The sequence below is a fragment of the Larus michahellis genome, chromosome 5 (genome assembly GCF_964199755.1).
Source record: "Larus michahellis chromosome 5, bLarMic1.1, whole genome shotgun sequence".
Taxonomy (NCBI): Eukaryota; Metazoa; Chordata; class Aves; order Charadriiformes; family Laridae; genus Larus; species Larus michahellis.
In genome coordinates this window covers 49670278-49697147 of record NC_133900.1, presented here as the reverse complement: position 1 = coordinate 49697147, position 26870 = coordinate 49670278, and the positions used below count along the sequence as shown (strand labels likewise).

Genomic DNA, 26870 nt, shown 5'->3' with positions numbered 1-26870 from the left:
ATAGAAGGAAGTCATGTGGCTTCTACACCTTGTGCATGGATATCATATCCACAGTCAAAAATGAAATTACTCTCTGTCCTGTTATATAGGTATTGTTTTTGAATGTCCTTTTATGTTGTCCAATCCAAGCTACACCTAAATCTTCCAGATGTTATACTCTTATGACATTCTGATTCATCCATGTACCTGAAGGGAAGCTTCCTCCCCTCCCTTTCTTGATATTACCATTCTGCATCTCACTTTCTGTATTTTCTGTTAACGACAATCTTAGTCCATCATATGCACTCAGGAAACTATTACAAAAATGCTTTATTTTTTTGTAAAGTCAGTGCTTTCTCAAACTTCTTCCAGTAACTAAATCACCTTTCTGCATCATATTGCTCACCTTCACTTTTAAAGCTTTTCAAAATTTTACTGCAGACACCTACTGGGCTGTAGTTTAATGAGCCTTTCCTTCTTCAGTAGTCATGGTTTCAGCAGTGTCCACACATTCCTCACCACTTTTTCCAATCCCCATGCTCTGCTTTGAGTTCTGCTCATACAAGTACTTGTTACGGCGCATAATAAACCAGACGAAACCAAGAAAAGAATCCAGGTTTAAAATAAGCACTTTAAAAAAAAAAAGTTAATTTAGCACAAATCAACTGTGCACAAATATTACAGCATAGCTCAGGAGGTGGTGCAGAACAAGAATTATCAACAGTAGCTGCTTAAATTAGCCCTGGAACTAAAGAATTACTGAAAATAAGCCTTCTACAACAGGAAGTTGATAAGGATCCCATAAAGCAGCTGACTAAATCGTTAAACAGGTAACTTCGCATCTTCTAAAAAGCTGCACCTTATACCTGCAAGGAAACTCTTCCAAAGATCTGCCTCCTCATTGCTTGCTTTCAGCCTCCTGCTAGTACTTTTCTTGGCTGCACCACGTAAAAAACTCAATGGCAATTGGGTTGGGATGGGTTGTTGTCATCAAGCCTTACCTTGCTGATAAATGCTAACTCAGCCCGCGTTTGCACTTCATCTGTCTAAATCCAGCTGTTGTCTTTCATTTTGAACAAGGAGAGTGAGCCTGGTTTTGCCGGGTATTTACATAGCACTTAGCACAAACAGAATGGGATCTTTGCCCAAGACTCAAAATCAAAGGTATTAAAAATATATGAAAACCAGCCTCCCTTTTGCTCTCAAATAATCACGGAAACTATCACTACCCACAAGTGTATGACAACTAAAACGTGAAGTTCTCTTGCTTCCTCCCCTGCTATTTTTTAAAACAGGAATAAAATCCGGAAGCGCTGGCATAATGCTGTGCATTATGGATCAAGTTCATGCTATATGGACACAGATATAGGAAGCAAAATAAGTAAATGGATAATAATGGAGAAAAATAATCTTTTCAGGGATTACTAAATAGATGTTATTATTTAACTTAGATTGAACTTAAAAAAAATAATCAAGAAATGTATGTATATCACTATACACTGAACTTTGAAATGAATGCTTCTACAATTGTTGCCCTCTTTAAGCATACAGATAGAATTAAAAGAAAAATAATTACTGAAAAAAATATTTTTGAGTCCACAAGCTAAACTAATTTTTTTTCTCATCGTACAGACTACCCTAATCTGATATTTCCTTCTCTCTGGACAAAATGGTCAGGATTTTTTAGCACAGTTTTTGCAAACTGCATGTCTTCCTGAACGGGTGGAAAGGCTGGAGAGCATTTTTCTGCAAATAAAATTTGATTGGTTCAACATGGACCTTCCATGTAATGTTCTTATAATGAGTAAATTAGTAGGTGATATAAAACTCTGAAAATGGAAACATTGTAATGAAAAGCTTAATATGTTATTTATAGTAATCATGAAAAAAAGTGACGTCATGCTTAAATTCATCATGTTTAATTCACAACCCCAGGCAAGCCAGCAAAAGTGTTGTGATTTTATTAAATATATTTTAAATGAACAATTTTCTGCTCCTTTGAAAACATCTGACTTAAAGAAACACTCTAGTATAGTGACTGCCAACTGACGTTTGAGTAGTACAGGCTTTTCAATTTGCACAGGATTTCCTATTATTGACTAAAGGTGAAAAAATCACGAACACAGAAAAGAGAAAAAGCAGTCTTAAGAAGCCAGGAGTATATGAATTTTAAACAGATGAGAAAAGTACAGAAACTTTATAGGAGTTGGTGGGAAGCCTGCTACACTTCGAAAGCTGTTGAAACATCCCCTCTGCTGAGCCTGTAAGAGGATGCTCAGGACACCCATCGACTTCAAAGAAATCTGCAATCATCAAGGATTAGAAACTGCCTTGATTGCATCCATTTGTACCAGAAGCAGGAGAGCACTTGTCTGGTGAAAGCACACTACAAAATGGTAGAGAGAATATACTTGGCTTTCCAGATATAAATCTCTGCTCTTGAGAAAGACAGACCAAATGGGTATCAAGACGAATATACAGAAGTTACTCACCTTGGTTTTGTCCTAACTCCACAAAGAAAAAAACTGGCTGACCTTCTTGAAAATACAGAAAAATCCATATGCGAGAAAACAAGTAGCAGTTAAATATGGGATCTTTCTCTATCTCTTACATAAAGAGGTCTGCAGAACAGTGCTTGATCCTTAAAATAGCCATCACTCTACAACTGTACTTTTTGAACCAGAAGACATATATAAACACACATGGATACAGGCTGTACAGTTCCAGAGAGAGATATACATTGTCAGATATTTAACTGAGAATCCTCAAAATTCATTCATCTGGAAAAGTAACAGCCAGATCCATATGGTCAAATTACTTTAAGCTGAGATGCTTTCAGTTCTGCGTTACCAAGTTCTGTAAGTAGCCATTTCAAAATTAATACAAAAACTTAAAAAAAAAAGTTTCACAAAAAAATTAGAATTTCAAACATAAAAAATTCAAACTTTGTTACATGAGGTTCTTCTATGCGCAAGGACATTTTAAAGAATTAAAAGCATTTTTTTCACTGATGCTATGGTGCTATTCTTAGAAGGAAACTGATTTCACCACTAATGGATCTGAGATGAATCTGGAGAAGCAATACAGAAGGGAATAATACCAGCTCAGAAAAAAAGAATATATATAGATACATAGATATTTAACAGCAATAAGTATTTTCTGTGCCTTCAAATCCAGGACAAAAAGGTAACTGCAGGGTTGTATTTTGAATTGTTTGCAACCTGTCCAAGCGATTACCATCACTATGTGCCCTGACCACAGAGGAAACCAACAGATCTAACCTGTTTCTTTTTCAGTCTTCAAAACACCTTTCCAGTCTGACTACAAGATGACTTTTACTAGAACTGAAAATGTTTAAAACAAACAAACAAAGAACAACCTAGAAACAGAAATGTGGGGGAGAAAGAAAGAAAGAAAGTGCATTTTTTTCTTTAGTGACATTAAAACATGAACTAAATTCTTGCATAAATGCATAAAAACCTGCAAATTATGATGGGATTAATTAACAAATGACTAGTCTTTGCAGGCTAAAGGAAATGCAAGAAGTATACAGGTGACAATAAAGTGCTAGTTCTTCAAAAAAAGCAATTTAGATAACGTCAGATTAATTTTTCCACAGAAGAACTTTTCTTTTCATACACAGTTTCCATCTTGATAGTGAATCTTTGATCAGTGTGTCTGAAAAAAATAATCTCTGTGAAGATTAAGAGAACAAAGGAACCCAGATAAACTTGAAAATGGGAATGAAACTTTTCAGGTCATCAGGTAAATAAACTACTACAGGGACCTCAATGGAATACAAATAGTTTTCATATAGGACTATAATGGAAAGCGAAACAAAAAAGAAAAAACCTTATATACCTTTTCAAACAAAATAATACATTAAGCATTCATAAAAACTGGCAAAAATCAGACAACGTCAATCCAGGAATTATAGAAGATGAAACTAATCAAAGCTCACTATAGTATGAAATCTAGCACTTAAGCCAGTTGCTGTAGCTTAGACACATAGAGCTGCAAGTGTGAGAACAATAATTGAAAAATGAATACACAGTGATCGAAAAAAATAAAATTCAGTTTTAGTGACCTGTATCTATTTCCTTTAAAACACCTTTAATTAACATCTCAGTCTCAGACACCTTTCCTGCAAGGTCCCCTATGAAAATCCTTCAGAAGCTGTTTTCCAGTTAACAAGGATGCACAGAATCTCCCATGCTTTTCTGCTGGGCCTCGTGCTCCTTGACTCTGCCTTTCTCTACCTCGCTTGTCTATTGGCTGCCAACACACTGGAACATTTCTTGTTTCCAAAGGATTTGAAAGAGATTCATAATTGGTTTTCGTGTCTTGAACATTTTTGCAGAATTATTTTTGGCCTCCCTTATAATATTTTGGGCATTGAATACATGCACATTATGATACCTTTTAAAAAATATTTACTTACCTAAAAATAGCTTTCTCTACTGTCCTGATTCCTTATTGTCTTTTCTTCATGCTTTATTTTAATGAATATTACTTATTTTCCTTACGTCCTTGAAATTTCTTAAGAACAAAAACCCAAAAGAAATTAATGTTTTAGTGTTCTTTTTAATTTCCTTATAAGCATGCCTCCCTGTATGTGTAGTTCCTTTAGATTAAACACTACTATAGTGAATTTGGCTTTTTTTCCCACCTCCTACAAGGTTTTGAACCACAAGGTATACGATCATTGTTTCATATGTCTTCAATAGTAATGGTTTTAGTTCTATGTTTATTCAAAACCAAGAGTCCTCTTTTTCTGTGGTCCCTGACAACAGCTCAGCAAAGCTATCTTCAGACAGACAACTTCTGCGTCATCGTCAGTGAGCTCTTCATATTTCAATGCAGAACTTCAGTCCATAACAATATAACTATATTGCCTATTAAAATAGTTAACTTGTTTATCTAACTGGATTATAAGCTTTCTGGAAGGTAAAGCACATCTTCATACGTAACTTGTATAGTATCACTAGTTCACAGACTGAATTCCTGCCACCATTTGGAAAAAAGGAGGTGAAGAGTGAAGTGGCTATTTGCTAACTATAAAAATAAACAAATAAATAAATAAATAATAAAAGCAGAATACTTCAGTATAAATCTCACTACAGAGAATTGCAGATCTTGGCAAGCTTAGTGACCATGGGCAAAGATGGCAGATGAAAATGCATTTTCCACCACCGCAAAATATCGCTAAGAACATGGGAAAAAGCACCTCTACATATAAAACAATTGGCTTGAAGTTAGCAACTGAACCTGGAATCACAGTTAGAAGCCCTCTAAAAACCAGCACTTCTGCACAGCTTTGGTCAGGAAAATAAAAGCGGGGATGTGGATCAATAGGGAAATACTTGTAACATCACTGTATAAATCTATTACACATCTACATCTTTAATGCCACACGCACGTCAACCTACACAAAGGTTTGGTAGAACTAGAATGTGTATCTATAAAGTCTCCACATTCAGAGGCATTGAACGCTTTCCATATGAAGAGTCTAAAAACACTTCAATCTTCAATTTTCAATATAAATCACAGAGAAGAAATACGATTAAAAATCATGTGAAAACAGCACAGAAACGAATAGAACTCACAATTCTTTTTATGATAGAAGAACTTCAACAAACCTCAAATTCTTCAGTCATCAGGTTTCTAAGTATCAAATAGGCGGTAACTTCTTCCCTTCGATTTGCAGAACCAACTGCAGCAGGATGTTTCAGAGATGAAGGGAACATTAACGAGAGAAATTACAAAACAATAACACATCTGTTGTCAATTAAAAACTATTGTCCAGTTGCTACCCTGATACTCAGGAACTCCATCAAAAGCTAGCTCTTACAGGCTAGGATGGAATATCCAGGGATGAATCAACCCATACATGTACTCTGTTTTCAACTACCATTACAGAAAGAATACCATATTTTTTGACGCCATTTCCCACAGCATACTCCTGGAGAAACTGGCTGCTCATGGCTTAGACAGGCATAGTCTTCACTGTGTGAAAAACTGTCTGGATGGCTGGACCCAAAGGGTTGTGGTGAATGGAATTAACCACATAGTGGTGTTCTCCAGCACTCAGCACTGGGGCCAGTTCTGTTCAGTATCTTTATCAATGATCTGGATGAGAGGATCAAGTGCACCCTCAGTCAGTTTGCAGACAATACCAAGTTGGGTGGGATTGTTGATCTTCTTGATGGTAGGAAGGCTCCACAGAGGGATCTGGACAGGCTGGATTGATGGGCCAAGGCCAATGGTATGAGGTTCAACAAGGCCAAGTGCTGGGTCCTACACCTGGATCACAACAACCCCATACAGTACTACAGACTTGGGGAAGAATAGCTGGAAAGTTGCCCGGTAGAAAAGCACGTGGGATGCTGGTCGACAGCCAGCTGCATGTGAACTGGCAGTGTGCCCAGGTGACCAAGAAGGCCAATATCATCCTGGCTTGTATCAGAAATAGCGTGGCCAGCAGGACTAAGGAAGAAATTGTCCCCCTGTACTCGGCACTGGAGAAGCCGCACCTCAAATACTGTGTTCAGTTTTGGGCCACTCACTACAACAAAGACTCTGAGGTGCAGAGAATGGCAACAAAGCTGGCGAAGGGTCTAGAACACAAGTCTTATGAGGACCAGCTGAGAGAACTGGGGTTGGTTAGCCTGGAAAAAAAAGGAGGCTCAGGAGAGACCTTGCCACTCTCTACAACTACCTGAAAGGAGGTCATAGCAACATGGGTGTTGATCTCTTTTCTCAAGTAACATGCGATAGGACAAGAGCAAACGGCCTCAAGTTGTGCCAGGGGAGGTTTAGATTGGATATTAGGAAAAATTTCTTCACCAAAAGGGTTGTCAAGCATTGGAACAGGCTGCCCAGGGAAGCAGTTGAGTCACCAGGTAGGAGGTATTTAAAAGACTTGTAAATGTGGTGTTTGGGTACATGGTTTAATGGTGGACTTGACAGTGCTACATTAATGGTTGGACTTGAAGATCTTAAAGTTTTTTTCCAATCTAAATGATTCTATGATTTTTATTATTAAATTTGCGTGTAATCACCACGTTTAATATTTTCTAAGTTGCAGAAATCTTTGTACAACACACACTTGGACTTATGCAGACTTTAGCATTTCATATATGTAATCAGATCAACACACATTTCTGCTAGAATCCTATACTTGTTCTAACACAAGCTACTTAATTGTCAAGGAGCTTCACCAAGCTTTTTGGCATTCAGTTCACTTTCAAAATTTTTAGGCATCCTAGTGCTTGTGTGTAGGTTTAGGAATCAAAGTTCCTTAAATATTGTCAACAGAGGCACCTCCAAAAATGATTCAGACCACCTCAGGGAGGTATTCCTAGTCATAGTAAAGTTCTACTAAATCAAATTTATTGCAATATTCACAGATTTACAAATGTGTTTAAAAATCATTCCTCAAGTCTAATTAAAACTTTCTTAACTTGCACATCTGTTAAAAGCAAAAATATACACACACACCCCCCAAAAAAAAAATCCCCCCAAACCCAATAATAACAAACTATGTGCTGTACTTCACAAAGCCAGATTTCATTCACAAATGTATCAGGTTTTGTTCTCAACAGAAGATGACACACTGCACGTTCGCTCCCTTCAGTCTTCAAACAATTTGATAATATATGCAGCAAACAGAGCTACAATAGTTTGCTTATGAAAAGGCAGGGATTTTGTATAAGGTAAGAGCTTGCAAAAGATAGAAGAATTCTACTTGTACAGAGAAGAATATTTAGTAACAAAGACATACCTTCATTGTCCATGTCTCACAGAACGACAGAGAAATAATAATAATGAGGAATTATTCCTACATGAAAGAGAAATTATTAAGTAAGTTTGGACCAATTCTAGAGGGAATTAGTAACAAATTATTGATACTGATTGACTGAGATTACTGTTTCACTTATGTAAGAAACGAACAGAAATAAACAAAGCCACAAAAGCTTACTTTTAGTCTGAATTTTATAACAATACATTACTCTTGGCCAAAATGTAATGGAGAAAGCGAGAATGCTGAAAACAGTAAAAACCAGAATTTACTCTCAGTCTTTCATCACAGTCTACTTTTATGTTATTTGACGGGAAGCCACACTAGCAGCCCCTAAAAAGTAAGAATGTCACAAATCTTAGTTTTATTGCCTTTTTCATAAAAAGTTCTTCAAAAGCTCACGTTTCATATGTCTTCTTACTCAACATTTTTTTACTGTAATGTTAGCTTTTTAAACATGCAGGTATTTTAAACTCCCTTTCTTGTTGTGTTTCACAGTTGCACATAATAGCATCTAACCTCTCTTTCATAAGACAGAATTCCTTCTACTCGTTTTTATTTCTTAATGCAAGCCAGAAAAGTGCCTCAATTACTTTTTAACTCCCTATTCAGTACATAGCAGGAATCTCTGATTTCAAATCAAACAAAGGAAATACAGACAGTTGTAAGAAACAAGACAGCCTCTCGCTATAAGAGAGGAAATATATACAGATCTCTGTTTTTCCCAAAAGCACTCAAAGACCTATGATTTTACCTCTTCTGGGGAAGAAATAAACTCAGTTTTCTTAAATCAGGCCATAGGCTACAGCCTATATTATCAATCATAACTATTACTCAAATCTAACCGATTCCAAGATCCACAGGTCTTCTCTTCAGGCACCATTAGTAAAAGTAGTAAGATCATTTTTCAAAAGGAAATACAGTAGCAGATAAGAGAGAGCAATTAAAAATAATTAAGTAAAATGATCGATACACTTATGTAGGTCCTACCATCTTGTGGTAACTGATGAGGCTCTGCTTGTTTCTCCCAAATCTTCCAAGAACTGAAAGTTTACTTCTCCTGGCTCACAGAGTTGGCAAAAACAACTCGTAAATGGAAGCATGGAGTTAGTATGTTAAAATTCAAGCTTTTTCCTGTAAGCAACCTCCACCATATTTTCCTGAAGGCTACTTTTCTAGAGCTGCTTGGCATATAATGGGAGACAGATTCCAGTTTACTCTTTCTCACTTCTTACTAAATGAGTCTATGATCATATTTCATTATAATGTCCTTTGGGGCAAAATCTGTAAGATCAGTCTTTCCCCACCTCAAAAGCAGCCTCAGCTAAGGCAAAACATGGTAGATCAGCTGCAAAATAGAGAACTTGACATATATAACTTTTAGAAGTTCTAATAGCCCGAACCAATTACTTGATCTCCGCAGCCCCCACATTAACCTTCTTTTAAAAGATGCCGGTATTAAACGAAAACAAACAAAAATCCCTCTAAAAAGTGTTTTTGTATACTTCATCTTATATGGATATTTGGGTAAAAAAAAGTGACTGCTATTTTCAAATAACATCTGTTTAAAATTGATCACAAGAGCTTACAATGTCCAGTGAGATTACTCTCTGTCTTCCCTTTTTTTCCCATTTACCAGTATATTACCATGGAAAAGGTTAGCTCTGTCCCTTGGGTAGTTGTTTCTGCTTGACCTCTAGATGCAAATTATTCAACAGTGCTTAATGCAGGTAAGTCTCAGAAAACTGGTCACTTCAGCTGCTAGGCTGCCAAGTAATAAAAATCCATTCCCAAAGGGCTCTCGTTTTCTTTGCCTCTGAGTTACCCCAGTTTTTGAGACAGATGACACACAACTCTTGATGAAGAAAGAGACCTGCTGTGCTGTGGGGAAAACTCAGTTTTTGCCTTAAAACCAGTTCTAACCATGTAATCATTAAAAAAAAATAAAATTAAATTAAAAAAATTAAAATAAAATATTAGCTGTTTCAGTTTGTCACCTTGTGGATTTAAGTGAAACTAGAAAAGTTCTTTGATCATTACAGAATGTTTATGAAACTGCACAGGTATAACTCACAGTGCTGGACCGTGACAGCAAGCTGTTGGGAAACCAACAATAAAGGGGACAGTGATTTAATTTCAAACACACCTTAGTGAACCGTAGGTGATTGCTACTAGAAAAAAGGAGAACCATCATTTCTTACAAGGCTGCTTCAATCTCCCCCTGATCTGGGGCACCAATTTGGGCAGAAGGACTATAAAGCCCAGGAGTCATGGATAAAAAGTGACATTCTTTCTAGAGGACAGGCAGCTGTTGCTTAGAAACTGTTTACAGACAGATCCTGCTGGTGTATCTAAAAAAAAATTAGGTCATTCTTGGCTCTAGGTAGGAGAGATCTTTATTGATATAAAATCCTCTACATCTTCTCTTTATGTTTACTGTCAATGATCAACAATGCTTTAGGAAAGCTGTTTGGATGCTCTTTTTACCAATGACTGCACATTCCCAATGGCAGAACTAACAATTTTGAAATAATCTGGTGGATAAATAGGGTGGATTCACATCACAGTTCACCTGGGGGGCTGAGCCCAGGCTCTAGGCTTAGGGATCATCTGAGGAGAGGACTGCCATCAAAAGAGAAATCAAAAGTGCTGCACTGTCAAAAGTGCAGTTAATCTTCTCATCCATCTCTCAATTGTTGTGGGGGAAAAAACCCACAGAAATTAAGAAAAGAACACGACAATACTACTGAACCGGGAAAAATCTCAGTTCTACTTTTTAATGTGTGATGAAACCAGGTCTGCTAAAAAATGAAAGGCGAAAGGCCATAATGCTCTTCTTTGAAGCCATGAGGGAACAAAGTTTGCCTTGAAGAACAGAAGATGAGGTCTGATTCGGATCACTTTATCAAGTGTATGAAACAAAGTTCCAAGCACATCGAGCATTCACTGTACAGAGAAAACAAATTAGTTCAGAGAAGATGAGAAAGAAAAATTATATCAATTCAGAGCTAGTTTTCTCCCCTGCATAAATAATCCACGCTTGAACAGTTTTTCCTCATATAAATAACTACATTTATAAGAAGCCTCAAGTAAGAAGGCTCTTATATCATTATTCACTTAAAAACCACTCCAAAAATTCAGACAAATCACTGCTTTCTAACTAAAAGAAAATAAAATGCACAGCTTGTGGTAATAAACAGCTCATTGTCATCATTCCAGAGAAAGTAATTTTTTCCTCTTCACTTTAGAATAAATGGAGTACATGCGTGTTCTCTTATATTAAGCAAATCATACAAAATGAATACAAGAAGAATAAGTACCAACCCATGGCACCTAAGGTAGTGAAGGTCCAGATGTGATTGTGATAATCCCAAAAAACAAAGCTGGTGTTTTAGAACAAGTGCCTCTCTGATTCAAACTCCAGGGGTAGATCTCGAATGCAGTTAAGAAAGCACACATTCTCTATAGTGTCAACATAAGGTCACCATACTGTTCTTTAGGCAGGAAAAATAAGGATCATGAAAGCATGTGTAATTTAATCACTGTTGCTTAATTCAAAGGACAAACACAACCCTGTGTTCTGACACCATGAGTGACAAACAAGCTCTCTTAAGATGACTTGGGGAAACTATAGGTGGAGTTAACATATAAGATACATGTTTGGGTTTCAAGGGTTATCACAACGTAATACAAGTTCAAATTCTGTGGAAATTATTAAAAATTGCCTCATACAATATATGGATTCTCACAGAAAAAAGGTGGCTACTCTGCTATGCCAGAAATATAGACAAAAACAACAAAAAAAGAAAAGCCTCTTAAGAACTGCAACTATTATTATCCACAAATTAATCTAGAAGTATATTTTTGATAAAATAACCACACAGAGAATGTTAATTATTTACAAAATTTAAGATAACGTGCCCCTTTTCCCAAAGGTTCATAAAGGTACGCAGGAGATTTCTGAAGCGTGGAGGAGAGGCTAACCTGATTTTTATTCATGTATTTCTGTGCTTATCTACATGGAAAACAGAATTATTTTCTATTTAGCCCTCTGTTAGATTTGGGGGGTTTTAAAATATCTGTTATTGAAATCACAAGCCTTCACCACAAAAAGCAGTAACAAAAATAGCAATAGGACAGCAAATATTGGACTGTAGCAACTCTGAGCATGTGTGCAGCAAAAAATCATCTCCTAACATTCAGTTGTCTTGAAATAAAACATAAGGAAGAATAGCTTATATTTTACCGAGGCCTCACCACAATGAGCATTTGCTAACAGTTTTCACAGAAATACAGCTCTTAAAAGCTTTTTTTTTTTTTCCTTTGCCTTAAGAACATAAAACTTAGAATGAAATAGTTCAGCAGTGGAACTGTTCATTACATAAACACCTAAGATAACCGGAAATCACCTGAAGCATACATAATTTATTATAATAAAAATAAGGTTGTCTATTTTTTGTCTTCTTCAGAGTATTCTGCAAAAATAAATTTTAACACATTCAAATGTTTTTATTTTCAAAAATACTATCAACACATAATTTTCATTAAATTATTTAGAACTATATAGATATACACCTTTTGGACTGAAGTTTGGACTGAAGTTTAGGAATGATAACAGGCAAATACTTTCTTTAACAGAAGTAAAATGTGTTGGTTTTTTTGTTTTGTTTTCAACTTTCAAATGACAGGACCTTGATAAATATGGCTAAAAGCCAACGCATTCTTTAATGGTGATTAAACATGGGTAAGGACTGCACAAAGCAAAATCACTATTGTGACAGAAGAAATCTAAGTGACTACAAACCTTCATCAAATTCATCTATTGTATTTAGTGGGATACAAAAATGAAAATGCAATAGTCGTTCTTCAGACAACAAAATTTCCTTTGAGAAACAATGAAACCTTTCTAACATATTGACTATCACCACCATCCTTGACACATTTTGCATCTCACCTTGCAATATTTTCCATAGTACTCTTTGCATCTAGAAACACAGGCCCACAACAAATTTAGATTCTTCATGTATTTCTGTGCTTATCTGCATATATTCTGCATATGAGATACATACACCTATAATACACATTTTAAGACGACATTCATAATTCTCCCTATTTCCACGTATCCAAGGGATCTCTGAAATGTCAGCACTCTCACCAAATTTCATAATTATTCAATGTACCTTGCCACACTAAAGATTAACCATGAATTGTGGTTCCTCACATGGAACTCTTCCACCCACATTAGCACCATTTGAGAGAAATATGATGAACCTCATCAAGTAACTCAGTGCTCTGATATCTCTGGGGTCTTTTTTGTAGAATCATAGAATCATTTAGGTTGGAAAAGACCCTTGGGATCATCGAGTCCAACCATCATCTCCACTCTACAAAGTTCTCCCTTACACCATATCCCTTAGCACCACATCTAAACGAGTCTTAAACACATTCAGGGATGGTGACTCCACCACCTCCCTGGGCAGCCTATTCCAGTGTCTAACCACTCCTTCCGTGAAGAATTTTTTCCTAATGTCCAGCCTAAACCTACCCTGCTGCAGCTTGAAGCCATTCCCTCTTGTTCTATCACTAGTTACCTGTGAGAAGAGACCAGCACCAACCTCTCTACAATGTCCTTTCAAGTAGTTGTAAAGAGCGATGAGGTCTCCCCTCAGCCTCCTCTTCCTCAAACTAAACAGTCCCAGCTCCTTCAATCACTCCTCATAAGATTTATTCTCCAGGCCCTTCACCAGCTTCATTGCCCTCCTCTTCACTCGCTCCAGCACCTCAATATCTCTCTCATATTGAGGTGCCCAGAACTGGACACAATACTCAAGGTGTGGCCTCACCAGTGCTGAGTACAGGGGGACAATCACCTCCCTCCTTCTGCTGGTCACACTATTTCTAATACAAGCCAGGATGGCATTGGCCCTCTTGGCCACCTGGGCACACTGCTGGCTCATGTTCAGCCGCGTGTCAATTAGAACCCCCAGGTCCTTTTCTGCCAGGCAGCTCTCCAGCCACATTTCCCCAAGCCTGTAGCGATGCATGGGGTTGTTGTGGCCCAAGTGCAGGACCCGGCACAGAGATAAGCTATAACCCAGGATGTTGTACAGAAGCAACACAGCAGTGACATATATGATAGAGGACCTGCATGAGACCCGTGGCACAACTGAAGAGCAAACTGAATACTGCAAGGTGTCTACAACAGGGTGCTACGAGCTCACGTTTAGGTAACTGAGTCCATTTGTAACATTTCAACTGTCCCAACATGACAGAACAAGTTTCTCCCTTCAGAAGAAAAACTATCTTTAGATCAAAACATGAACAAAAAGCAGCTCATTAAAATAAAAGTTTGAGCAGTGTGTATCATACAGTTGCAGCAGATGAGAAATCAGATGCAAAGAAGCGCTGATGTACTGGGCACTTGCTGTTACTTTTTTTAAAAAAAAACTCTTGAAATGTTAAAAAACATCCTGATCACACAAATCATTTGCCTTCTAGAGCATGTAACAGATACAATTAGTACTCACAACAGCTCTATAAAGTAACACAGATAAGCATTTAAATTTTTCAGAGATTTAAGCAATTTATTATGTATTGTTGTAATACCACACAGGACTGGCTCCTGCTACAGGCAAAGTCAGCTCCAGAAGTGTTGGGTAAGAGCTTTGCAACATTAATGGAAATTCAGTAATTACTTTTAAAGTATCAAGGATTTAATCTTGCATAATCTGCATAATCTGAATACCCAAACTACTCCCTTAGCTAAAATACCCAGAAACCCATCTGCAATGCTGGAAGAGGCCCCCAGTAAAATAAATCTTTCTATTTGGTCATCGTGAAGTTTTTTCTCATGTTTTGCACATTTCTTAAGATTGGAGAAACATATTTCAGATTCAAGGCACTTAGTAATCCTTTTGAAGTAAATTAAGTGAACAGCAGAGCTAAGATTAAATATGTGTGCTCTGTTTTTTTGGTGTTTTTTTTTTTAAATGCATAAAGGAAGTTCCACTGTTCAAGACAGTACTTTTTTATTATTATTATTTACATACTTCCCTCTTATTTACATACTTTCCCCTTATTTAAAGGAGCTCTAAGTACTCGAAGCTGCTGAAAGTCTTCCTGCAACATACCTTTCCAACAGCAGCTACGCTTTGCCTGTACTTCTTGTACCCTAGCTGTAATTGCCAAGAGGAAACTTCAATTCTAAGCATTTTTTAGTCATTTCTAACTAAAGCTAGGTTGAAACTATTAAAAATACATTTTTTAAAGGGCGATCTCAAAATTCTTTCCTCACTTACATGATATTGGTTTCACCCCAATGCAAAACACTTCTTAATGTAGAACAGCAATGAAAGAGAAACACCCCAAGCCAATGTAGCCAAGAGCTGAAACAACAGTCACTTAAAATCTTGGAGATCCGGGTTCAAACTGCCTAATTCACACCACTAACTTCAAGCACACCTGAAGTATTTAGACTCCAACACCTTATTTCTTTGGGGAGTGTGGCTTTCAGTCCCTCCTTAGTAGCTGTTCCTTTTGTGTAACCAAATACTAATTGCTCTGATTCACCCATGTCCCAGTCATTACAGAGCCCATCGCTCTCACGCTCTGTTTCAAGAAATGTTTAATCATTGTGGATTATCTCCCAAGGGTTGAATAGGAAAGGCTTTAGGCATCACAAGTCCTGCAACATCCTTAGGGTACAACAAATCTTTCTTTTGGATATTATGACAACAGAATGGACCTCACACTATCTCCAACATTTTTATGGTGCACAGAGAGCAAAAAGGAAGAGATCCCAATTTTTACATTGTTCTGGAAAACTAACCAAAAAAAAGAAAAAGTGAGAAAGAGTCATCCCTAGCGTTTCCTCTTCCTCCTGACTGATCTTTTTATGGAAGACTGGCCAAGAAGCTGTTCTTGGGCTATGTAATTTTTTTTGTTGTTGTTGTTTCTTTTGGCTGGCTGTCAACCACCCAGCAAAAAATAAACTCATTAAGCTGACAGGAGACCTGAACACACTCGTGTTGTCAGTGCATCTCAGCATCACTCTCGTGAACACAGAAGCCACAAAAAAATTAAAATAAAGTTAAGCTGACTCCACCCTCAGGATGCAACCAAGTTTGGAAGGATCTGTTAGTCCAAAGTCAGACTCTTGCAGCATCTGAACTAAAGGGTACAACTTTAACACCTCTCAAACCAAAACAGTTCTAAAACTAGTAGCAAACAAGGAGAACATAGAGTGCAGAGCCTCAAAAAGGCATTTGTGTCACCATTACAGCTCTCAACCTAATTTTATTTGCAAGCCTGCTATTTTTGCATCGAAATCACACTGCTTTTCATGTTTTGAATCCGTCCACACATCTATGATTTTTTTTTTTGCTGCCACCAAATTTGTAGCTTGCTGAACGGATACCCAGCTTAAGGCTCACATGAAGACTAGTAATCAGTGACATTTCTACTTAAAAGTTAAAAAAAAAAAAGTCACCATGGCTACGGTCCCTCAGCTTTCTCAACTACTTTAAGACATTAATTCTGAAAGCTTTTTGGCTATGTTTGCACAAAATGTATGCTTCCATATTACTCTGTCATGTAAATTAGGTTATGCTGCAGTGTTTGAGATCACCTGGGACCATACAATACCTCTGGCTGGCATTCCAAGAAGACTCTGTAAGAAGCAAGGTGTTAGTTTCTCTGATTACATTAAGGAAATTATAATTAAATATATTAAATAAAATAAAAAGTAATTAAAAAAATGCTATTTCTTACCCCTTCAACAGAAGGTAAATATTGAACGTAAAACCCCCATATATTTTCTGGTTCTTAGGCTGCATTTATAAACAAAAATACTGTTGGTATTAAGTACAGAATTAGAACAAGGTGAACCAAAAAATGTCTGTAAGGCTGTAGAAAATGCTCTGTAAATGCACTTAAGTTATTTAGAAGATGAGGAAAACACAGAGGGGAATGATAAAATGTGTATAAGGTTTGATGCTGGTTTTCACACAAACAGAGCATGAGTAGACGACAATCCTGTTTAGGACTTGTGTCCCGACTGCTCTTTAGCACCTAGAAAGCACCCGTACAGTTCCATTACTCTGATCTGCACTGACCCAATACTCCCTGGGCTCAGGCCTGAATGCAAAGGTTTGAATTCAAGCATAAAAGAAAAAACTTTGTTCCAGGATGCAAGTCACCTAAAATTTTTTTAAAGTGAAAGAGCAGCTTAAAGCATCCAGAGATCCAGTATTCTGGCTGTCTTAGCCACGCACTGAATTCTCCCTATGCCATGAAAGTAAAATTAAATTGTAAGACAGCAACAGGTTGTTTTTTCTCTCTTTTTTTTTTTTTTATAATGTTCTTGCTAGATATCAGATGTGACCCAGAAACAGTATTTAGCAAGTCCAAAACATTTTGTCAGCTGAATGAAATAGGCTTGAATTTTACAGAAAGCACGGGCAGCCCACCCAAGTACAAGTGACAGCTTTGCACGCTGCTGAGGCCTCTGACATCTTTCTGGGGAAAAGTGCTCCCAGCCAACAAGAATCTATTTATTCCTGTTCTACCCCTACACAGCTTCATCCTCCTTCATTCATGGACTTCCTGAGAAATTATTTTTCTTCGAAGTATTTCTGTGTAGCATCTAAGCACTGGAAATGTAGATTACAGAGATAATAGATATGTTTAAAATTAGACTAAGCAGCTGTATTTGTGAATTTGCATTTCTGACTTGATTATAGTAAGCACTCAAGACTATTTGTATAAGAACTAGAAATGAGTTCGTATGTTGCAATAAAAATACATGAATTTCTCTCACTTTGACACCAATCAAAAAAAAGCTTAGGTAAGAAATGGCAGCTGTTTCTTTCTAACTGGTAACAAATGGTAGTTGTTTCTTTGCAATTCTGTAACTTCACTTTAAGATTCACCTGTGGATTTTAATTGCAAGAATTAAATTAACCAACTATCCTATATTTTATAAATGGAAGAACTGTTCTCCTACTGACTCTGGATTTTTCTCACTTAAAATTTTAGCTCTTATCTTTTTTATACCTTTTCTTGAAAGGCTGAACAGTCTTTTGTTATCTAAACAGTCAACATTTGTAACCATCGGATAACCATTTATGAAGTGTTTTGGTAAATTCTCTACCAAAATCAAGCACAGATGACAATTTATTTTACTTAAATATTCTGGCACAGTAACAAAAAAGTTGAACTTAATCCCTTTGTATTTTGTTAAAAACTGAAACAACCGTTTTCATGATATGATTTTTTACAGTGATGCAGAAAACAAGAAAAAGTACTTGGGTCCTGTATTCAAAATTTCTCAATAAATATGGTGGCATATGTTAAAGCAACTGCAGCTTTTATTTCCAGGAGTTTAACCATGAGATCTAGACATCTTATTAGGATATATGTATTATGCTTCCTTTATCTAACAAAATAATCAGATGTTGTATTATACTACACTAGCCATAAACAAATTTCACCTCCATGCATTAGCTGCATCTTGCTTACAGGTGCAATATCTCATCCAGTGGGGGACATGTAACGGTGCAGATATGAGCTCGCATGAAGCATTAACCATGGGTAACTTGTCACAGCCGATCACATTTTATATCAGAAAGAGAGAGGATTCAATAAACATTCGAGGAAGATAATATTTAATGACAGAGGACATCACACCTGTTCTCTATTTATTTATATTCATTCATTCATTTACTTAATATTACTTATTTACAGGAATCTCTAGACTGGCTCAAAAGTTACAGAACAACCTTAAAGAGGATATCTTACCACACCAAGAAGAAACAACCAAATGTTTTCCCAGATGCAGTGAAGGAGCAAAAAAATATCTCATCAGATAAATATGTCTGCCTCAGATTATTTGAGCGAGTTAAAACTGCAAATAATTTTTATGCCTTTTTCAAGAGATTTTATTCATGTTTATTAATGCGGTTCCTCTGGAAAGGACACAACTATTACTACTAACATTATGATACTACAGTAGAAATGAAACCACTGCTTATTAAAATTTTGCAGTAATATTTTACTCCATAATCTAACTTGAAAGTTAAATCTTTAGGAAGAGGTCTTTCGGACTTTCTTTTGACGTTTGAAAAGATTTAGAGAACTGATAAAAGCGGTTTTCTCGGCTCTGCCCAGGATGCACCCAGTTTCTATATTTAAAATATAAAGAATAAAATATTTCCAATTGATCCATTTCTTATAATTAAAACTTAGAGAACTGACAGATATAGCCGTCCCTGTTGTGCTGAATGAACTTTAATGGAGAATTTCCATCAAGACAGATTCAAAGGAATACAGAGGACAGGCTTTTGTTAGTAAATAATAGAGTATTAAAAATTAAGGTTGATTAGTTGTAGAAAAGGGCAAACTGATTAATCCATTTACAGGAAGCTTTAAGTAACTTAAAAGCTTAAGCCCCATTTGCAGAAGTCACCTGGGCAACTGGGAGCCTAACCTGATGAAAACCACTTCCACTTTCTGCTTATAAAAGTATATTCAGAATTTAAGTTCCACTTACATCCAAATTGTCTTCTGTTCTAATATTCTTGTCTACTTTAAGCATGATGTAACATATGCTTGTTTTTAAATACATAGCTTCAAAGAAAAGGACAAGTACACAGGAGAAAGTAATGTCACATAATAATTATTGTAACACCAGTGATAACAACAGACTGCAATATCTATAAAAATACTTTAAAATACGCTGAATAGAGAGTTTCTTTTTTATAACTGCGAAATCTATTTTTCTTAACTCTCAAATGAAAACCCTATGAGATATTCTTACTGTTACAGGATTCAGCTTCACTTAACTGAATAATTCTCATTACTTAAGAAGCCTAAAACCTTGGGCAGTCTCTCCAGCAATGTTGAAAATGTTTCTCTACTGTTCTCAATACTAGAATACTAATGCAAGGGGTGATGTGAATGAAAAAGTGTAGCTAGCCAAAAAATACTCCAAAGGAAGAAAAAAACAACCAACTTGCTGTCAGAAATGCTGGTTCAGCAGAGTGTAAGTACTTCAAAGAAAGGTGTGCTTTGTCAACAAATCCAGTTAAAAACTGTTGAAAAGCTTTTCTCCTCACCATAAGGTCAAAATGCTTTGTCTCATGACAGGATATGAAATTTGAAACAAAATATGTATATCGGGGGTTGATGGGGGGTGGTGATATTCCTACTTGGGGAAATAATTTTCATTTTGCTGGAAATTTTAAACTTCAGCACCTTGTTACAATCCAAAATAAAGCACAATTCTCAAAGACAAGGATCTTCCATAACACAAAAATCCTGATTTTCAACCCATTGTACTGGTAAGTGATGCCCACAAGTTCATTTCCTAGAGCAGCTAATGTTTTCTTATGTAAATATGACTTCAATCTATCTTACTGTTTGAAAACTTTCAAGAATGCCTTCTTATATACAACCATTGTTTGTAACCAAATATCTTAGTGCTCTCTCAATGGCTCATGTATGCTGTTGAGGAAACCAATCAGAAAACTGAGATGTAGAGCTTTTATCCAGAAACCCGAGACAAAATTCATTTACATCCGCAGAGTGCTGAGCCTGCCCAACTGAAGACTCAATACAATAGTGTTATCACTCTTTGAGATATATTTAGATGTATTATGAATTTGCCTAAGACAGTAAGAAGCTGGAATACAATAACAATTTAGTTATTAACCACTTCTTTTAACAGGCCAAAAACCTGGTTTCTGTTCTTTGTTGTCATATCTTCAACTTATTTGTTACGGCAGTCTTAAACAGTTTTGTCTCTTTAGTTTCCAGCAATGCTCAAGGCATGCTAGACTTAGAAGCAGTTTGATCACAGTCAGGTTCACGGTGTTGTTGACACAGCTGGAGGACCTTACCCATCAATAATGGAGCTCCACAGAGGAACTAGAGTCTCAGCCACTTCTGCTTCCTGCAGAAGCCTGCTGTGTTGGAAGCCGTGCCTTGGGAAAGTTCTCGCTGGTCAACTGATACACTTTATTGTTTATATAATTCCTCAAGAAAGTTTATCCTAACAAATGCTGTGTTGATACAAAATAAACAAGTTTGTTTTAGTCAAGAAGCAGCTCTTAGCTAGCCTCTACAATACAACTTTCCTTTTGTCACTTTCATCTTCCCCTCCAATTCTGTTCTTTTTTTGTCTTCTTCTTGCATCTTAACCTCAAATTAACTTTAGATGAACAACTTCTACGGACATAAGCCACAAAAACTCCAAACAAGTTATGACCTAAGTATGATACTGTAATTGCTATTAGGTTAATGTTGTTATTCTTTATTTCTGTATGCCTGCCCTTCATATTTCCAACTACATATTGTATTATTTATTTCTGTATACTTGCCCTTCATATTTCCAATACCATTTGGTATTATAGCTAAAACCAAAGTATGTCCTATGCTTTGAACTGCCTGTGAACAAAGTATGGAGAAAATAAATAAAGAGCTTAGCTTTCTTTAGCCAAGCCTTGAAACATGCTATATTAAAAGCAAAAGTCTACCCTGCTCTGAAATGTAATAAATTGTATGGCTGTGTCATTGTATACAGGAAGAAAAACACTTTCATAATTGTGTGTTCAGACAGCATGTAATACCTAGAAGGCATTGTCATAACTACTACAATTTGGCAACAAAACAGATTTCAATAAATACTGCTATCAAAAGTGAGAAGCCATATATAACAAGAAGAAAAGTATTAAGGGATAACAAATTCCATACTTTTTGAAACAGTAAGTGTAAAAAACTGATAGGTGAGGATGAAGATATTTCTTGGCAACAGGGAAAAAAAAGAGTGGGGGATCTGTAAGAACAAAAGAAATCTTAGCCCTCACACAGGTGTTCTACTAAACAGGGACTCTGATCTACACTAATAGTGCAAAGGGGCAGATAGATACATTCAATAAGTAATTCTGCACTTGTAAAGAAGTGAGATGATTTGCTGGTACCTCATGAGAATGATGAATTACTTCTTCAGCCCTTTACAAGTATGACATTAAAAAAATATTACTTTGCAACAAACATTTTCGGACAGCAAGACCAAAGATCACGATAGAAGAGGGTTCTCACAGAAGTGTCCAAGGAGATATCTATCGCACCGACATGAATTTTTAGCAATGCTGAAAATACCATGAAAATTTCAGAAGTCTGAATGAATGCTAATGTTACAACTGTACTCTAAAAGACCATGTTTATAGCTATAAGAAGGTTAGAACGATGGCAGTCCTGAGCAAAACAATAATATATATATTAAAAAAAAAACAAATACGAGATTCAACTGATCTATCACAGCTATATAACAAAGAATAGGAAGCAAAATTAATGAAAATGTATCTTCTTAAATGAATTTGGTTTTATTCTTTGACACAATTGATACTTCCACTTGGTAAAAATATCTGTATTCATCCATAAACTTCTGTGGCACTTGGTGTAGTATTCTATGACAGCCTGATGACAAAATAGTACCAATTACACAGGTTAAGAACTGGTTAAGTGACATCTCAAAAAGAAAAAAAACAGCTTTCAAGAAGAAAGCGTCACAACATAACTCAGATTAACATGGAGTTACCCGAGGGGAGGGCCACTATCACAAAACACTTTCTCGATTATTTGTAAGTCTATGTGATCAATTGTGACAAAATTTGCACAAGATATAAATTGATAGAATGGTATGTACTGAGATAAACCAGTTACAAAAAGCAACCAGAATTGTTTGGTATATTCAACCTATGCTAGAAAAAAAACATTCTAAAAAAAGCCACGTACGAAGTTATAGAGCTACAATCAAGAAACACATGCTAGTCTACAGAATGATGAACTCTTGTGGAAAGAAATAGTTCTGCAAAGGGTTTGCCACAGTGAGTGCACCAAATGAAAAGGAGATCAAAATACAGTGCTGCTGCTGAAGGGTTAATATGTAAATGCAATATAGAAACAGAAGAGTAACACTAGAGAGGTAATATTTAAACTCACAAGACACTGCTGAGACAAGGCATTGGCATGCTGTATCCAGCTCACATTTTCACAAAAATACTGAGAAGTGGATTTGGAAAAAAAGCCACAGAAACTGAGTTGTGAGGAAAATGTATGCAGTGACAAATTTAAAGAATTTTAGTCCACTTGTTTTGTTGTTTGTTTTTTTTTAAATGGAGAAGAGAACGAATACTAGGTTACAGCAGATAAATACCTCCACAGTAAGAAAATAGTTTGAGTTCTTTAGCATAGTGGAGAAAGCCACATCAGTAACCAGTGACTGGAAGCTGAAGCCAAATAACTTAATAAACAGCAGATTCGCCACCTCTTACTTTCTTCCGATCACAATTCCATTTTTTCTGGAAAATATGTTTCAGCCAAATGCAAGTTATTGCACTCAAAAAGTAACTGGATAAAATCCAACTGGCTGTAACAGTCAAGGGGTCAGAGCAGAAGACCTAATTGCTTCCTTTGGCTTTAAAGTCTCAGTCTCAATACTCTTGGTTTTCAATGGTTCAAAGGCATTTCACTAGTACCATCCATACTCAACATTAATATTAAAGAACCGGCTTTCAGGGCTCAAGTGACACTGGAGCTTTCCTGTTGAGGCTTTTGTCATCAACAGAGCCCATTAACGGAATTACAGCTATCTTGTACACAGCTGAGGTGCTATTTCTGTAAACAATGATTTACACAATTGAGTGCAAAAGTTCATCCTTCAGGTCAGTACTTTTTCTCCTCTAGAAAGAATTCTGTTTGAACTGGAGTATAAAAAGCCTGATACAATACATAATATCAATCATAGACACTACGGGCAAAAAGGAAAACCAGCAGCATTGTAATAGCCACAAAGCCAGTAAGGTCTGTTTTTCACATCAGCAATATCATTTAAGACTACCCCTATTTATGTGTATATCTCCGTTATACTTCAAAACACACAGCATTTGCTGCAATCTTGACAAGTTAACAGAATCAACATTTCTTAGGGAATACATGCCAAGATTATGTATAACATGCATGTGTTTATATTATTCAGGCTGATAGAGTTTTGCCACAGTATCAACTGCCGTGGTATCTATAGATTTCTAAAATAACAAGGGGTTTGAAAGTTATCTACCTCATGAAGTATAAACAAACTTCTAATGCAGCAACTGGAAACTGACTGAAATTGTCTGAAGCACACTAACAATCAAATAAACATTCTTCCACTACACAGCTGATGAAGATAGAAATACAACCACCAACTGATCATTTCAACTGACGGAGCATCACCTGAGAAAGAAAACGGGCACTGCACACAACCAGCGAGATGCAAGGGAGTACGTTCACCCCTTCAATCTACAGAGAAGCAGGTGCGTGCTACCTACTCCTCACATCACACCCCACCGTAAATATGTAAAAGTTACTTTCCTGAACCCTTGGCGTATGGACGCGCCCCTAAGCGCATGCATCCACAACGCCAACTCCCAAAAAGGCAAGGCAGCTAGGGAAGTCTTGCAGCAGCAATGCTGCTTCCCACCACCAACACCACCATGTCTAAGCAAAACTTCTTCCACTCGAGAAGCCACGCAACGAGACACTTTGGCCGACGCCTTTCAGCCAACATCCATACAGCTTCTCGCCATCCCCAGCACACTCCACGTAAAGACAAAGCCGCGTTTTAAACTTTCACTCTTTGCCACCAGAGCAAATCCTTTGACGTGAGCTGGCACCTTTCGGGCTGGATTCCGGATGGGATAAAAAGCAGGTGGTTCGAAAGGACTCAGAGCCTGGAGGAGGCCTCAAGGGAAGGGATAGAGGAAGCTGCTTTCTGCGGGTGCCCGCCGCCCCCTCCCCACCGCACAGCACCGCTCCCCGCGCCCCTTCCCCGCCAGCTCCTGGCTGAGACAATCAGAGCAGCAGCGACTGTAAATTACAGAGACGCACAGTGGATGGATAAAAGGGAGGAAGAAACCTCTGACGCCTGAAGAAAGGAGAATAATTTAAAAAAAAAAAAAGACTTAAAATAATACAGAGATAGATTTCACCTCGAAGTGATACTAGGTAAATAGATGAATAAGTGAAACAACACACCTTTGACCCTTTCTTTTCTTCCCTAAATATAATCCCCCTCTTCCCATAATACACACACCACAAAATGACCATTAATTCAAATCCATTCTTTAAAGGAGAGGGGATTATCTCCGTGACCGACTGTGCCTCTTTCTCTCTCCCTCTTTCACTGGCTGAGAATTAAAATTGCATTTAAAAAGAGAAAAATAAATAAAACGAAGGTATGATTATTATTTCTGGTGGGTGCGAAATGTGGGTACGGGGAGAAGGAGTCTGGGGGATGGGGAGGAGTGGAGAAAGGTGGCTAAGGAGAGAAGAAAGGAAAGGAGGACCAGGAAGCCCAAGGAAGGATGAGGGGAAGGCGAGATAAGGGGAGGATAAGGAAAGAAGGATGAAAGGAAGGAGGTCGGGGAGGGGGGAAAGGATGAAAGGGAGGAAGGGATGAGGGGAAGAAAGGAGGATGCTTTGCCCTGGCCTCACCTCAGCTCGGTGGGTGGGGGTGGGAGAATCTCTTGCCGCCGCCACCTCCTCCTCCGCCGCCGCCGCCGCCTCCTCCTCCTCCCCAGCAGCAGCGACAGTTACTGACGGGCTGGGTGTGCGGCGCGGCTCCCTCACACAGCGCCCAGCCCCGGCCCCCGCCTCCCGCCCTCGCCGCCCGCTTCTCGCTGCCGGCCCGAGCCCCGCTCGCTCGGCTCTGAGGGGACCCGCGAGCTGCCGCCGCGGCTGCCGGCCTCCCCGCGGCAGCCACTAGGGGAGGAGGCAGCGCGCCTGCGCCGCCGCTGCCGCCGGGCGCGGGCAGCTGCCCGCCGAGGGGGTGACGGGGCGGGGGGGAGGCCTTGCCGCCGCTGACCGGCCCCGGCTAAGCGGGTCCCTAGGCCGGTTGCGGGCTGCCTCAGTGCGCAGTTGCTGTGAGTATGGAAACGGCGTTACCAAGCGTCCGGGTGAGGGAGGGAGGGAGGGAGGGAGGGAGGGAGGGGGAGTGGGCGGTGCGGCGGAGGAGGCATGGGGCTGGGGGTGCGAGGGGAGGGGAGCGGAGCCTGCGGGAGGCGCCCCGAGGGGCCGGGAGGGAGATGGCGGTGGCTGCCGTGTGGGCCGGGAGAAGGGCTCGGAGAGTGGCGGGGGACAGCCGCGGCAGGTGGAGGGCTGAGGTGAGGGCACTCTGGCTGGACCGGGCGCATGTGGGCCCCGGCGGTGACGGGGCTGGGATTGCGGGGGAAACCGGGCTTGTCCGGCCGCCTCTGGAAAACGGCACCGGGAAGGGGATGGCGCGTCCCGGCCCTGCGGCGGGGCGAGGTGCGATACGGTGGCCGTGGCGGGTCCGTGGTGTGCGGTTGGTAGGGCTGAGGGACGGCTGCGGAGAGGCTGTGCCCGGCAGCGGGGGCTTTGCAAGCGCAGGCCGGTGGCCGAGGGACAGCCCGAGAAGCTGTGACAGGAGGGGTGTTAATGTGGATTTTATTCGCCTAATGATCTCCTGAGCTGCTTCAGATACTAGGCAGGGGGAAGATAATTGCTCTATGAGTGTACCATTAGGACCGATTGCAAGAACTTCGGTTCTCTGGTTCTCTTAAGCTACGAAAACTTTGCTTATGGTTTTCTCATTAGTTGGGTGTTTTACAGCCCTACATTCTCTGCTCCAAATGTCAAGTTTTGCGCCTCTCTGCAAAGCCTTGCTCTTTTCTCTTCTGTTACTTCACTTGTGTTGCTAATATTACCAAGCTTAAGTTTTTTTCGCTACGCTGCAGCACCTTCTTCTGCTGTTTCTTTTGGATGAAACATCCTGCTCCAGAATTGCCGATCCTTAAGTCCCATAAGTGGCGGAGGATCCCTGTGGAGTAGGTGGTTTTGAGGGGACTTTGCCGTTTTGAGGCGGTGTGAATCCCACTTACGTGCTGCTGTTCTGCGTATCCTTTGCACTTCTTGCGGCATCCATCTGCTTCACCACCTTCTACGTAAACTCACAGGCAACAAGGAGGGGAGGAGGATGAGTCCTACCACACTTTCACCTTTCCTTGCCTGTTTTAGGCTTGGAAGGGACTTG

The 26870-nt window shown here is 38.6% G+C and overlaps 1 protein-coding gene and 1 long non-coding RNA gene across 4 annotated transcripts in view; one reads left to right on the top strand and one right to left on the bottom strand.

The window, feature by feature from the left end:
* The window catches only part of CTNNA2 (catenin alpha 2), a 516068-nt gene extending 490508 nt beyond the window's left edge, over nt 1-25560 (bottom strand). For both annotated transcript variants that reach the window (XM_074587252.1, XM_074587254.1), the window contains exon 1: nt 25313-25560. The gene's annotated coding sequence lies outside the window, so the exon portion shown is untranslated. The remainder of the gene's footprint in view (nt 1-25312) is intronic.
* A 21-nt stretch (nt 25561-25581) lies between these two features.
* Nucleotides 25582-26870, top strand: part of LOC141743339 (uncharacterized) — a 75480-nt gene continuing 74191 nt past the window's right edge. The window contains exon 1 of one of the 2 annotated variants that reach the window (XR_012587016.1): nt 25582-25740. This is a non-coding gene — a long non-coding RNA (uncharacterized LOC141743339). The remainder of the gene's footprint in view (nt 25741-26870) is intronic. The other variant, XR_012587015.1, reaches the window with a different exon arrangement.